Source organism: Phyllostomus hastatus, unplaced genomic scaffold (genome assembly GCF_019186645.2).
Source record: "Phyllostomus hastatus isolate PE091 unplaced genomic scaffold, TTU_PhHast_1.1 phas_scaffold_1066, whole genome shotgun sequence".
Lineage (NCBI taxonomy): Eukaryota > Metazoa > Chordata > Mammalia > Chiroptera > Phyllostomidae > Phyllostomus > Phyllostomus hastatus.
Genome location: NW_025334004.1, coordinates 26108247 through 26122952, shown reverse-complemented (window position 1 = coordinate 26122952; position 14706 = coordinate 26108247).

Sequence of the window (14706 nt, the reverse complement as noted above, 5' to 3'; positions counted from 1 at the left end):
GGATCCGAGCATTACGGTAACAGGGCCGTTCACGTTGCTGTGGGCTATGGTTGTGTGTTCGCACCATAATAAACCTATTTTCAGGGGCTTATAATTCAACCGTAAAAACCTGCTCCATGCTCGGGCTTGGCAGAGCAAAACCTCAGAGTCTGAGCGCAGACTCTCTCCCCACCTTGCTTCAAATATTTTTTAAAGATGTGTTTTGGATGGGTTTAAATGTCCAAAGTGTCAAAAATATTCGAGATTTGAACGGCGGTTTTGCTTTAGTTGATATCTAGACACGACCCGTCGGTTTCTACGTTAAGGAAGCACCAGCTTTTGTTGGTCAATTTTGCCTGAAAGGTTGTCAAGCGGGAAAGAAGTTAAACAGCAATCTGAAATGAATTAGAGAGTATTAGACAATAATTAAACTGAAATTAGGGCATCATTTATTCATCAAGTCACCACTAAGAAAAGAATCCAATCCCCGTAGATACCTTTAAAATATTTAGAAACCTTAAACACCTTTGCAAGTAGGGGAGGAAGGACGGGAATTTTTCTGCTCAGAGCGGTTTGCTGAGGACAGTGACTGAATTTTAAATGCCATTGAGCCCTGGCTGGGGGGTGTGTGTGGATGCTGGGGCGTGGGGGATGAAGCCGCTTTCAGCTTGTGTTGACAATTGGAAGCAATGGCTGAACGCAGGAAAAAAAATCTCCTCTCTCTGTAGAATGGCCTTGGTCCCCAAATCTCCAGGGCAACATCAGCAGGGGAGGGACATATCTCCGTAGCTTCCTCCTAGGAAGCCTACTGCTGTGGACAACTGGGGCTGGTCCCCCTGGGGTGCTCTGTCTGAGGAACCACACAGGATGTGCCTCAGAGTTGTCCCAAAGAGGGAAGGGTGGGCCTCTCATCCATTCAGAGAATTAAAACTTCCCCGCATTACCGACAGGAAAGGGACGCAGACCAGGTCTCCCTGGAGCGTGCTAGAAATGCGGAATCCCAGGCCCCCCACCCCAGCCCCTCTGAGGCAGAATCCGCACTTTAACATCGTGCCCAGGGGCTGTGGGTGCAGGTCAGGTTTGAGAAGGACCAAGCAAGTGCCCTGGGGCTCACTCTCTGACCTCGTCCCCAGTGACCACACTCACCCGGGGAGCGGTGAAAACTGTGGCCGCCCGAGTCCCGGCCCAGGCAGGTGCAGCCAGGGAGTAAGAACGGGCTGACGCTGCCCGACACGCTTCCGCGGTGCCGCGAAGTTGGAAAACTGCTGATCGGGCCCCTCGTGTCCACTAAGGGGCCTTCCAGCCTCCGCTCCAGTCACGCCCGTGGCAGCCACCCCACGGGACCGTCACAAGCACCAACCCAGACCACCTTCGGACACTTAGACACCCTCCCTCAAAGAGCAGGAAGCCCTTGGTTGGAGGTGACCTTACTGCCCAGGGTCCCCTGCCCGAACCCTCGGGCACTCGCTTTGGCCCACGTCACCGCAGAGCCAGCTGCTTGAGAGGGGACTGCACGCCTCACGCGCAGGTGCGAGCAGGTGGGCCTCACCTCACACTCCCACGATGTGTCCTGTAAACGTCCTGTTGTATGAAACACGCATGTTCTCTCGGGCTGGGGTTACTGCTGTTTTCTAGAAAACAGTGTCTTCTAACTCCCGGATATCCGGAATGACCCTGTGCTGTAGGAACTCACTAGGATAAGGGTGGTGGTGGAGGCATACTACCTTTGGGTTTAAATCGAGTGTTGGCGGTGGTGGTTTCCTTGCTTTCAAAAATTAAGTAGGTGGATTTCCTAAGGGAACCTTTAAATAATTCTGTGTAAAACCTTAAGTCTTCTCATTATGTCACTTTGCTTCCCTGGTGTCATTAATCATTTATATGATTATGGCTTGATGGCTTATAGTGAAATTAACTCAAAACTTACACGCTGGGAAATATACACAGTGAATTCAGCTGGCAGTGGAGGCGGGTAGAAAGAGCTCTCTCTCTTTCTCTCGTTCTTTCTTTGCTTCTTTCTTCCGTTCCTGGCTCGCCAGCTGCCTTTCCAGCCTCTTCGCCATTCTGCCGAGCTGTGTGAACGCAGGGAGAGAAGACTGTCCTTCTGGCGAGCCGAGAAAGTCCCCTCAGATGATTAACAGATGAGCGCTAGAAAGTGTAGCATTTCAAAGCTGCCAAAACTCTGTGGAATATTTTACATTTTGGTGGGTTCATCTGTTTCCCAGCCATTGTTCGCCTGGTGGGCGCCCCTCGGGACATGTGCTTTTGGTTTGGCCTTTATTGGTTTTGTTCTTTATTTCCACTCTTCCCTTCACACAGGCACATAGGAAATCAGGACTGAAATCATATTCATAAAGCGGGCTGTGGTGTGAGCCGAAACAAATACTCCCTTTCTTCTGGGGAAGAGACGAGTCTGCAACAGCTCAGGGCAATTGATCATCTCCCTGCCGGTGTTGCTTTTGAAGGGTGCGGAGGGACAGCTGGGAAGACCCCTGATTAAAGACTGCCTCCCATTATGTTGTGCTCCACGAGGTTCAAAAACTTCCAGGAAGTTTAAACCCTGGTAATATCCATGTGTCTGCCGTAATGACCGAGTTGATAGATTTTTAGCCAGTTGTACATCCGAAGGGAACCTTCTCCGTTTCCTCTCCCCACCTAGCAGTGGTTCAGCCACGTGGAAGCCTGCGTCTTTAAGCACGCTCCTTTGTGCTGAGGGGGGCGTTTGTTTCCGCGGCTTCCACGGGAAAGTCCGGGCTCCTTCTGTGACTTCCACAGGTACAGCAGGCCGAGGAAAACTGGGGGGAGGGGGTATCTATTTGGCACCCCAAAACATCCATGGTTTTTGTAAGAGGGATTAAATAAAATGAATATCCTAAATGTGTGGTGGAGAGAGAGAGAGAGAGAGAGACATGCCATGCTCCAATAAAAGTACTGGCTGTTTGTTCATTTTCATGAGAACTAATGACAATTACGCAACTAAATTAACGTCCTGTGTTGAATGATTCATTTGCCAGCAACAAGAAGTTCATAGGCCAAAACCCGTGCTGACCCTCGACCCCCACTCCGCACACTCCCTTACAAACACACATACACCATACATGTGAGGTCTGTCCGGAGAAAGTACAAACATTGTTAACATAATGAGAACGGTTTGTGAAACGCTGATGTAACCTGGCAGCCAAGGAGAGTGGACTGGAATGCACATGCATGAACGATGATGACTTCACTGTACTAGTCAGTGGGGGTGGTAGATGCCGTTAAGTGAGCCTGTGTACTGTGTGGCTGTCACATTCAAAATGGCTGAGTGAGTAGAACAATGAAACTGCATCAAATTTTGCAAGAAGCTTGAACATTCTTCTATGGAAACTATGCAGATGATTCAGAAGGCTACAGCTATGGGCAACTGGTGATTGGCAGCTTCATCACGACAACGTGCCTGCTCATGCATCACATCTTGTGCAGAGTTTTTCAGCAAAACATAAAATCACCCAGGCACCTCAGCTCCCCTGCAGCCCAGATTGGGTGCCCAGCAACTTCTGGCTTTTCCCAACACTAAAACCACCTTTGAAAGGGAAGAGATTTCAGACCATCAATGAGATTTAGGAAAATACGACAGGACAGCTGATAGCAATTGGGAGAACTTTGTGAGGTCCCAAGGTGCCCACTTGGAAGGGGACTGAGGCCTCATTGTCCTGTGTACAATGTTTCTTGTATCTTGTATCTTCTTTAATAAGTGTCTCTATTTTTCGTATTACATGGTTGGATACCACACACACACACACACACACACACACAAACACACACACACACCCATAAAGTATGGGAGCAGGGAGAGGAGATGTGGGAGGAGAAGCATCTTACATGAAGATAGGAGGCCTTTCATAAAATAAAACACACAAAATAATGGACTGCTTAACCCCTTCACTTATGGTGCTAGGTATTCAGATGGCTTCTAGCCCATCTTGGTGCTACCCCCAGGCAGGCAAAGACCCTGTTGAGTTTACAACACGCAGACCACACGCTGCAGTGATCCTAAGTGTCCAGCGATGACATTTTACATGGGTGTCACCCATGTGGCCATCACTCAGGTTATAATATAGAACATTTTCACCCCACAAACGATTACTTCCTGCCTTTTCCCAGTCAATATTCCCACCCAGAAGCAAAACGCTATTGTGACATCTGTCACAACTATTGACCGCTGTAAATTGCTTTTGAAATGACAGGAAGTGAAATATCCTAGGGAGAGGCCAGGAGAAATAAATAAGTCAGCTCACCAGAAGAGTAGTAGAAATCATTTACTGATCAATTACTATGCGTCGACACTGTGGAAGTACCTTATTTTCACAACATAGTTTATCTTCATATCAACACTATGAGGAAAGGATTATCTTCATGTAATATACGAGGAAATTTAGCTCACAAAACACAGGTGACTTACCCAAGGTCACACAACTAACAGGGGGTGGAGCCAAGGTTTGGACATGGTTTATGTCTCCGGAGCTTGACCCTGAACCGCTGTGCTGCTATCAGGGAGCATCGCGCCGGCTGGGGTTCAGGTGGGTGTAGGATAAGGTTCTGCGCGGCCACAGGCCTGAGGCATTAAATGCTGTGTTTAAATTCTAGGTCAGATAGAACTTTGGTTGGACCCCATGAAACTGTGAAAATGAAAATATGAACTTTTTTAAAGTGTAAAATTGTCATTCCATATGATTTAACCTCATTCCTTAATGAACAACAAATTTCACCCAAATACATAACTAGCTTCACTAAAGTTCTTGATCAAGTCACATTGTTGCTATTTATTCATTAACAAATATCTATTTGTTCCCTGCTCAGTAGTGCATACTACGAGAAACAACGGGAATACAGAAGTAATCAAAGACAGTTTACGTGCTAATGTATCCACTTTGAACAGGGGTCAAGTGGATGAAGCACCGTCGTGAATTAGAAATTTGTTCCTAAAAACGAAATCCCCTTTTCCATGCCAGAGTTGCCTTAATTTTTCAAAAAATGTATTGATTGATTTTAGAGAGAGCGAGGAAGGGGGGAAGAGAAAGAGAGAAACATCAGTTTGTTGTTCCACTTCTTTACACGTTCACTGGTTGACTCTTGCACGTGCGCTGACCTGAGACAGAAGCAGCAACTCCCGATAGAGTCAGGACGGTGCCCTAACCAGCGGTGCTGCCCCGCTGGGGCCCTGGCTCGCCAATTTGTTCCGATGGCCAATATTCTCAACGGCCAGATGTTTGTTGTTCTGTGCTTTTAAGGTTACAAAAGGGACTAATACATTTTCTAAAGAGTTGTCACGAAATTTCTTCAACAAATACACACCATATGGTGAATCTTCTGTTCATTCTGGGGTTTGTTCACTAGTATAAACATTAACTCAATGTTTTGTTTTGTTTTTTCAAAAAGTGCCGGAGTTCTTGACTCCAGCCCTTTCGATGCTATTTTGCATGTGATTTGCATTTAGTTAGTATAATACCCCAATGAACTGGACTCGGTTTTCCCCACGCCACCGCGTGCCTTGCGCTCTTTGCTCTTTTTGTTTCTACTGTTCTCACTCAGCTTGAGGGGAAAAAATATTTGCATTGGAATTCTTTCAAGGACATCCAACTAAGGCTATAGTAGTTATTGCTGGCTGCTAGAATTATTTTTTTAATACATTTTACTTTTAGGGCAGTTTTATGTCCACAGCAAAATTGAGTGAAAAGTACAGAGTTCTTACATACTCCCACCCCCACAGAGGCACACCCTCCCTCATGGAGCATTTTATTTGTAAAGATATTTGGGTGGGAAAAGTTATGAGAGGAAGTATTAAAAATGAAGTTGTTTGAATCAATATTATGATGAATCTGGACTATAGAAAAAAAATTAAGACCCCTCTGATTTATTTTATAAAATGAGAAAAAGACCCAAATCTTATAAAATAGTACAAACAATAGAAAACTATAAGCCCAATTTCTTTGTGGTTACAGATTCAATTTGAATCCAGCAATACTTTTTTTTAAAAGATTTTAGTTTTATTTATTTTTTAGAGAGGGAAGGGAGGGAGAAAGAGAAAGAGAGATGGAGAAACATCAATGTGTGGTTGCTGGGGGTCATGGCCTGCAACCCAGGCATGTGCCCTGACTATGAATCGAACCTGCGACACTTTGGCTCACAGCCTGTGCTCAATCCACTGAGCTACGCCAGCCAGGGCTAATCCAGCAATACTTTAAAAAAAAACATGTTTATTGTATTTCTCCCATTACCATTTAGCCCCTGATAACCCCCCAACCCCCTTACCATCACAACTCCGTGGTCCATGAGTCCTTCTTCCTTTCCACTCCATCCCTGCACTCCCCCGAGAGCTGTCAGCCTGCTCCCTCCAAGTCCGTCTCTGGTTTGCACGTCAGCTCAGTTTGTTCTTCAGATTCCACACATGAGCGGCCTCACACAGTGTTTGTCTGTCTCTGCCTGGCTTATTTCACTTAGCACACTGTTCTCCAGCTCCATGCATGGTGTCGCAGAGGGTAGGATTTTCTTCTTTTTTATGGCCAAGTAGTGTTCCCTTGTGTACGTGCCCCATAGTTGTTTTATCCGCTCATCTACTGATACACACTTGGGCTGCTTCCATGTCTTGGCCATTGTAAATAATAATGCTGCAATGAACGTCGGAATGCTTATGTTCTTTCAAGTGAGTGTTTTGGGTTTCTTCAGACCTATACTCAGAATATTATAAGACACTGAAGAGAGAACTTGAAAAAAATGCAAATAAGTGGAAGCACATAGTGTTCAAGGATAGAAAAAGCTAACATCATTAAAACGCCCATGCTACCCAAAGCAATCTATAGATTCAATGCAATTCCTATCAAGATTCCCATGATGTATTTTACTGAACTAGAACAAATATTTCAAAAATTTATATGGAACCACAAAAGGCCCTGCATAGCAACAGCAATCCTGGAAAAGAAGAGTTGAAGGAATCACACTACCTCATATCAAACTATATCATAAGGCCACAGGAACCAAAACAGCATGGTACTGCCACAAAAGCAGGCACAGAGATCAGTGGAATGGAACAGAGAGCCCAGGAATAAGCCCACAACTTTGGAGTCCATTAATACCCAACAGAGGAAGATTCACATTGAATCCAGCAATATGTTTCAAAACGAATGCACGGTGATTAAGTTGGGTTTATTCCAGGAGTAGAAAGATAGATGATCTAACATTAGGAAATCTGACAACACGACTTCATTACATCAACAAATTAAAGAACAAAATGTGATTACATTAGCATTTGATAAATGTAACAATAAAACTTTTAGTAAAATAGAAATAGAAGGAAATGACTTAAATGCGGCGAGTGCCATTTACCCCAGCCTTACAGCGACCATTACATCAAGTGGTGAACTCCTAAAATCATTGCCATCAAATAAACACAGTAGGGTGCTTATTATCATTATAATTTGAAACAGTTTTAGGAGTTTAGTTATTGTGATAAGACAAGAAATTAAAATAGTTGCTCTAAAAGGTAAAAAGGAAGACATAAAAGTACCTTTGCATAAAATGAGAAAATTCAACTGAAGGCTTTAGCTTGGTGGGTGGTCCTGCATGAGTGCATGACAGGTCACGGTGGGCGGCCTTCCACACGGCCCACGTGTCTGCTGCTCCTCCCAGCTGCTCGATCTGTCAGCTGCAGAGAGCAATGCTGAGCCCTCCATAGGGATCATTCCGTGAGGAAGTAAAACATGCCACTAGATGATTCGCTGCTTTTGCCCCTTGCACCCCAGAGGAGGTGACCATCTGTCATGACTGGGAATGAAACATATTCCTGGCATGGTTTGCCTTTTGTGCCTGTGCCATCTCTGCCAACGTGACTATTCATGTGCTTGCAGAGTTTCTGGTTCGTTACCACGGGATCTTCCATCACATCACCCTGGACCCACTTGGCCGCGGAGTGCCCTCGTGGGCTCACGCTCAGAGTTCCCACCCGTCCTGCCGTGGGCTGCCTTGTTGTTTAGGGCCTCCTCTGCAGAGGACCCTCTCTGGTGGGCACTGACACGGGTCACTGTGTGTCTGCCTCCTGAGGTCCTTCTACGTGCTTCCCCCCACCACTGGACTCTTTGTCTCTGATCTTTTCATCTTTCCAGATACCTGCCCAACCGGGCCATTCACCGCTTCTCAGGAGTCTCTGTATATCCCTAGGTCAGGTCACTTTTCCCTCCACACCTTGGTGGTGCCAAGGTGACTCCTTGAAGCTACACCCCCTGGGAGGATTCTCTGTCCCTCTATTGTCAGGGTGCCACCTCTAGTGAGAGGGTCTTGTGACAGCATTCATTTTTAGCTGGCCGTCCCACATGGAGCTGAACCCTCCGGGAGCCCCAGAACTGGCTTCCTCCTCCCCCACAAGCTGGCCGTAGGGAGCCCCCCACATGGCCATAGGTATGAGTCTGGGGAGAGCTGGGGTAGCTGCAGGACTTTCCGTCTCCCACCAGTCTCCCAGAGAATGTTAATTTCCTGGCACTTCAAAGGCAATGTCAGCCTGGGAGTCCTTCCTGGGGAAGTACAGGGACATGGGCCAGTGGCCACACTAGCAAAACCAGCTACAAAGTGGAAATGAAAAAAAAAAATCATGTTCACCCTATTAACCAGGAATAAATTTAATAATAAAGAGCTTATAGAAAGAGAGCTATAAAATCTTATTGAAGATCTTGAAAGAAGACCTTCCCCCAAAATGGAGAAATATATCCTGTTCTTGGTAGAGGAAAGCTTAATGCTATAAAACCATCAGTCCTCAAATTAACTTAGTAATGAAATGCAATTGAATTGAGCATCCTAGAATTTTTTTTTTTGGTGGGGGGCAGTAACTGGGAGTGTATGAAACTATTTTTAAGTTTATGTATTATAATAACTATCTAAGAATGACCAAGAGAAGTTTGAAAGACAAACTACAGTATTTTTTGGGTATAGTGCGCACTTTTTTGCCCAAATCTTTGAGGGGAAAATAAGGATGCACATTATACATGGGTAGTGCCTGAAATACCTTGTATCTGTTCTTGTGTTTTGTAATTATTTGTTACATAAAATTTCTTGTACCATAATATATTAAAAAACAAATGCTGAAATTTCTTTATAATGCAAAAAACAAGTATCTAAATATAAATGTTTAAAAAATTGAATGAGAAAATTAAAACGAAAGATTTTTTTTCCTGAAAGTCTGGGCCACAAATGTGGGTGCGCATTATATACAGTTATATATGGTATTTGGAAGTGTTCCCTTCCAAAATAATGAAACTCATTACCCTACACTACACAACATGTGTATATGTGTAACGTATATGTATAACATATATATGTGTGTGTACCATACACTATATTACACTATAATCTAAACAGTGTGCCCCTGACACAGGACTAAAGCAACAGATCAAGAACAAAAGAGAGAACCAGAAATAGGTCTGGGAGCACCCTACCTGGCAAAGGCGGTACCCTGAATCAATGAGAAGACAGGTTATACGCTCAATGACACAGGAAGAACGGCTTGGCTATCGGGGTGGGGTGAATGCTAGGTATCAACCCTCACATCATAAACAAAAATAAATTCCAGATGAAATTCTCAAAAACTATGAGTTTGAAAAGCAAGTTCAATACTTTCCATCTGAGACGCAGGTGCCCTGGGCTCTGTTCTTGGGGAGGGGGGTAAGGGGATCCTCATTACCATAGGCTTGGGGGCTCCACATTCCTCGGGAAATTCCGACCATTGGGGTGGCGAAGGGCTGGAGTCCTGTGTCCCAAAGCCCTTGCCCAAAGGGAGCCTGTCCCCGCACGGGGACGGTGCCCCGTTCATCCCGGCTTCCCTAGGTGAAGTTTCGGCGTGCCTCCGAAAGTCCCTTGAGGTCTTCAGATCCGTTCCCTCGCCTGTAAAAGATGGTGAAGGTCGGTGCGATGACAAGGGTCATCTTGAAAGAGTTCCTGGTGCATAGTAAGCACCAAATAAATGTTGCCTATTAGTAGTTTTATTATCATTATCATTAATATAGTCGTGGTTTTTCGGCGTCGGGTAAGAACAATGGGTCATCACCAGGAAAGGTCCCCCCCCAACATTCGCAGCTAACCGTCCATGCGCAGGTGCTGGGCCCGCCAGAAACAGCTAGAGCCGTGGGTCACGGCCACATCCATTCCCAACAGCACCTGCTTCCCAGTACCCATTGTAGTTTTTGCCATTGTTCTGCCAGCTCTGTGACTTTAACATATGGCTATTTATTTTCCTTTGTAATTTTTTTCAAAGGCTGTTACTTACTCTTCGTGAGAATCCAACCTAACTAGGTCTGCTGGTAGCCTATCACTGGCTAAGGTATTTTTTTTTTCTGTTAAAGAATTTTTCCGCACTAACTTAGAGAGGTAAGCTATCGTGCCTGGCTTGACCCTATCAAGCTAGACTAATCCCTATATCAAATTGTTCTCTTTTAATTAGACTTCCCGACAGTTTTCCCACTTCCGAGCCCAGACTCCTCGGGGATCTGTGAGATCTGAAAACCGTTTTCCAGAAAGTAATCTTAGAAAAGCAGAAAGACTGAAACACAGCCAGTTTCGCCTGAGAGCTGCAGACCTTGCCCTAACGGGAGACCAAGCGTGACCCCTCCTCTACCCCAAACTTCCTTCTGGCCGGATCTGAGTGCTCGTTTCCAAGGCTCTTTGAGGTGGTGCCCGCTCTTACACTGAACGAGGAACGTGAGATGCTATCTCCTCACTCTTTTAAATGGAGAACGGGCTTTCGCAGAAGAAGCTAGCAGTTATTAAACATCTACTGTGGGGCAGGCGCTGTGCTCAATTCTTTATATGTGTACTCAGCTCTAGGTAAGTATCTGAACTGCCTTGGTTTTTTAAAGTAATTTTCATTGTGAAACAGTTTACGATTAACAAGAAGTTGCAAAGAGTAATACAGAGAGTTCCCCATGAACTTCTTGCCTAGCTTCCCTCAATGATAAAATCTTGCACAGCCAGAACATATCGTCAAAGCCAGGAAACTGGCATCGTTGTAACATGGGAACCCAGCCTCTGCCCTTGTCAGATTTCACCTGAGCAGCTTGCATTGGGGTCTGGCTCATTAGTTACGTGCAGCTTTGGGGAGAAACCCAACATCTCTGCTTCAGCAAACTCATCTGTAAAACGGCAACAATAATGGGTGCTTCATCGCAGGATTATTGAGAGAATTAACTGAGATTAGCTATTATCATCGGCGAATCCGTACAACAGTGCCGTGAGGGAGAAGTAGTGGGAGACTGTTAGCAAAACTGGCTGCCGTTACCCTCCTCCCCTGGAGACATTAGGTGCCTTCCCGGCAAAGGGTGGAGTCTGATTCCCTGCCCTTCTCATCTTGGGTTGGCCCTGTGCAACTTGCTTTGGCCCACTGAGCACGGCAGAAGGGATGAGGTGCAGGTTTTGAGCCTGCATCTTGTATTCTCTCGCTTTCTCAGAATACCGCCTCCTCCACGTGAACAAGCCCAGGCTGGCTCACCTCACAAGGAAGACATCCGACCCAAATCACCTCTGCCACCCAGCAGCCCAGCCCCGGGGGTGGGGCTGACCCGCTGCTGACTGAAGGCAGAGGGAGCCCATGGGGACCACAGCAACGACTCAGCTGAGCCGAGCCTTAGCCTCCATCCAGCCCAGGGAGCGAAAGAAACGACTGTTGTTTACCGCTACATGTTCAGGGGCTGTTATGCCGCTGTCAGCAGCTGATACAGCCGGTACTGTGAAAATACTAATAGCAATGACCATACGGGACTAGGATGAGAGCGGACGAGAGAAGATATGTACCCCGGTTAGCATCCAGCATATGAGCACCGCTTCAGCCACGTGAGCTGTTCTTACTGCCATCCTCACCACCCCGTCCTGTGAGTGAGGGGACTGATGTTCAGTCGAGGGCAGGGAGTTTGCTGGGAAGCACCAGAGCCTGGTTTCAAACCCTGGTCTGACTTCAAAGCTGTGTGCTTTCTCTTGTAGAAAAGTGTCTCTTTCTGTTTCCTCTGTCCTCGTCATGGGAGTACATCTCACACTAAACTAGTTCACCAGAATTCAAGTAGCGATACAGTGTGACATGGTTCTCACTCTTCCCCTCTTCTCTGTGATTCTGTAACAAACTTTTAAACTCAAAGTTGACAATATGAATATTTATGTAGATGCCTATAGATGCCAACAAAGAAAAAATGTTGGACATTTTAATTATTCATTTAAAATGAAAACACTCAAATTAGAGTTTTGACGGAAATTCCAAGTTTTCTTCAAATGGTCCACTAAATAGCCATGGGTCCACATTTTGGTGTAGAAACAAGTGTCCCAGAGATTTTCCACTACTGATCATCTTTGGAATATTCTGGAATGCTGGGCAGAAGTCAATTGAATGTTGCGGAGCAAAAAAAAAAAATAAGAGGAAATAAAATCTTCAAGTTTCTCAGTAATTGTTAGTCCTACAATGCCACAATACTTTTATCTTTTTCAGGGGAGGGCCAGGGGGTGAGCCCACGCACCAGTGTGTGAGTGTGTTGACATCAACATGTTAGTGCAAACGGGTGGACAGCACCCATCGACGGCCGTGGGAGAGACAAGGTGTGACTGTGCTGCCCCTCGATGTCCCTTTACTAAGAAGCCGGACAGAACCTGGGCGAAATGTTCAGGAAAAGGACCCACAGAGGACTTCAATGTGGCAAGTTTTCATTTTCCACTTTTGATCAACATTTTATACTGCCACAAATCAAGTGGAATCATAGCTACATGTAAAATATTCACAGTGTGTTCATCTTCTGGTGATTCGATCACATAAGCATGTTTATGGCCAATTTGTAAGTCATCACCTTCACCTCCAGAGAAGTGATAAATAGTCCCCTTAGCACGTCACATAAGCGTGTGGCCCAGGGAAGGAACTAGAAGGCAAAAGGCCAGTTTGATATGTAGAGGGTCCTTCAGCCACAGTGGGAAGTAGTGGACTTCTTCCCCAGAATGAATGAGAATGTCATGCCCCAGGGCAGAGACTGTTGGTAGTTCACCCAGTGCTCATCTTTCTCTTTTCATACTAATAAAACCCTGATTTTGTTGGGGCAGCCATGTGCCAAAATGAAAAAAATAAAAAACAACCTATTATTTCCCAACCTCCCCTGCAGCAAGAAGTAGCCATATGACTAAGTTTTTGAGACTAATAATGTAGGTTAAATTTGTCAGGTGAGGCTTTTATACTTCCCTTTTCTTCCTTCCTGAAACACAGTTGTGATGGTTGGAGCTACAGCAGCTATTTTGCAGTTATTTAGTACCTAAACTTCTTGAATCTCAGTCCAAATCCCCACACTTAGTTTAGCAATCAATCTAACTCTCCTGAGCCTCAGTTTCTCATTTGTAAAATCAAGGTAACAAAAATATCTAGTCATGGATGAAGTCACCCCCATAAATAACCTTGCAGAATGGTTGGATGTGGTAAAAGTTTTGTCAAAGATAGGTGCATTCTGTACAAGTTGTAGGAATAGAGGTAATAACAGTAGTAGGAACAACATTATTAGTGGTAAAAATTAGAATCATCAGCTGAGCGGAGGGCCAACCCTAGGGAGCACTTACAATGCTATTATGAGGATTTTGGTTTTATTCCATGAATAGGACATTTTGGATAATTCGTGGACATACCGGATAGTCTTCAATAGGAGAGCAACACGTTTGCATGCAAGTCATGAGAAAACTCTGGCTGGATTGGAGAACTGTGTTAGAGAAGGAACTGACCTCACTTGACACCAACCATTACATTTAGGAGCAACAGTTGTTCAAGGACAGACAGGGCTACTGCTTGTTCAGAGGTTAGCTTGGTGTCCTCAGGAACCCTCAAAGGGGATTAAATGGGGTGGGAGTCTTTTCCCAAACGATGTCTTCCCTGCAGGGGTTGATTTGAGTAGGGGTTTTTGTCATATTCAGCTTTGATACTCCTTTGAAGGGTGCTCTGGGCAATTCCTTCAAGCAGGATTTTTCTGCCCTTTCCCGTAAAAACGACTTTCAGGCGCAGTTCTTTTTTTTTTTTAACTCTGTGGTTGGACACTAATTTATCTCAAGATTCTAAAATATTGTCAGATTCCAAGTGTAGCTACTGCAACAGACTTAGCTGTCAAACTTCGGAAGTTATTGGCATTCCTGGGAGAAAATATTATTTTAAAGGCATCTTCAGCTTCCAAACAGGGGGCTGGAATGAGCTCCCAATTTTAAAATTGCTCTGTATTCCGCCTTCAAAGAAGTGCTGTGTGCACGTGCACATGGGGGAGATGCTACAGAAACATTCTGTTTAAACACTGTAAGAGCCCTGGCTGGCGTAGCTCAGTATATTGAGCACGGGCTGCGAACCAAAGTGTCACAGGTTCGATTCCCAGCCAGGGTACATGTCTGGGTTGCAGGCCATAACCCCCAGCAACCAGACATTGATGTTTCTCTCTCTTTCTCTCTCTCTCTCTCTCTCTCTCTCTCTCTCTCTCTCTCTCTCTCTCTATCTCCCTCCCTTCCCTCTCTAAAAATAAATAAATAAAATAAAAATAAAATTAAAAAATAAACACTGTAAGACATTAATAGTCAAACTGACTCGAACTACATAGAAACTCAAGATAAACTGCATAAACATTGTCATCTTGCAGGAGCCTTTTTTTTTTACTTATTTTGATCAAATCAGAAATCCAAAATTACTAGTATTATTAATTAAAATTTTCCCAGCGGATAAAA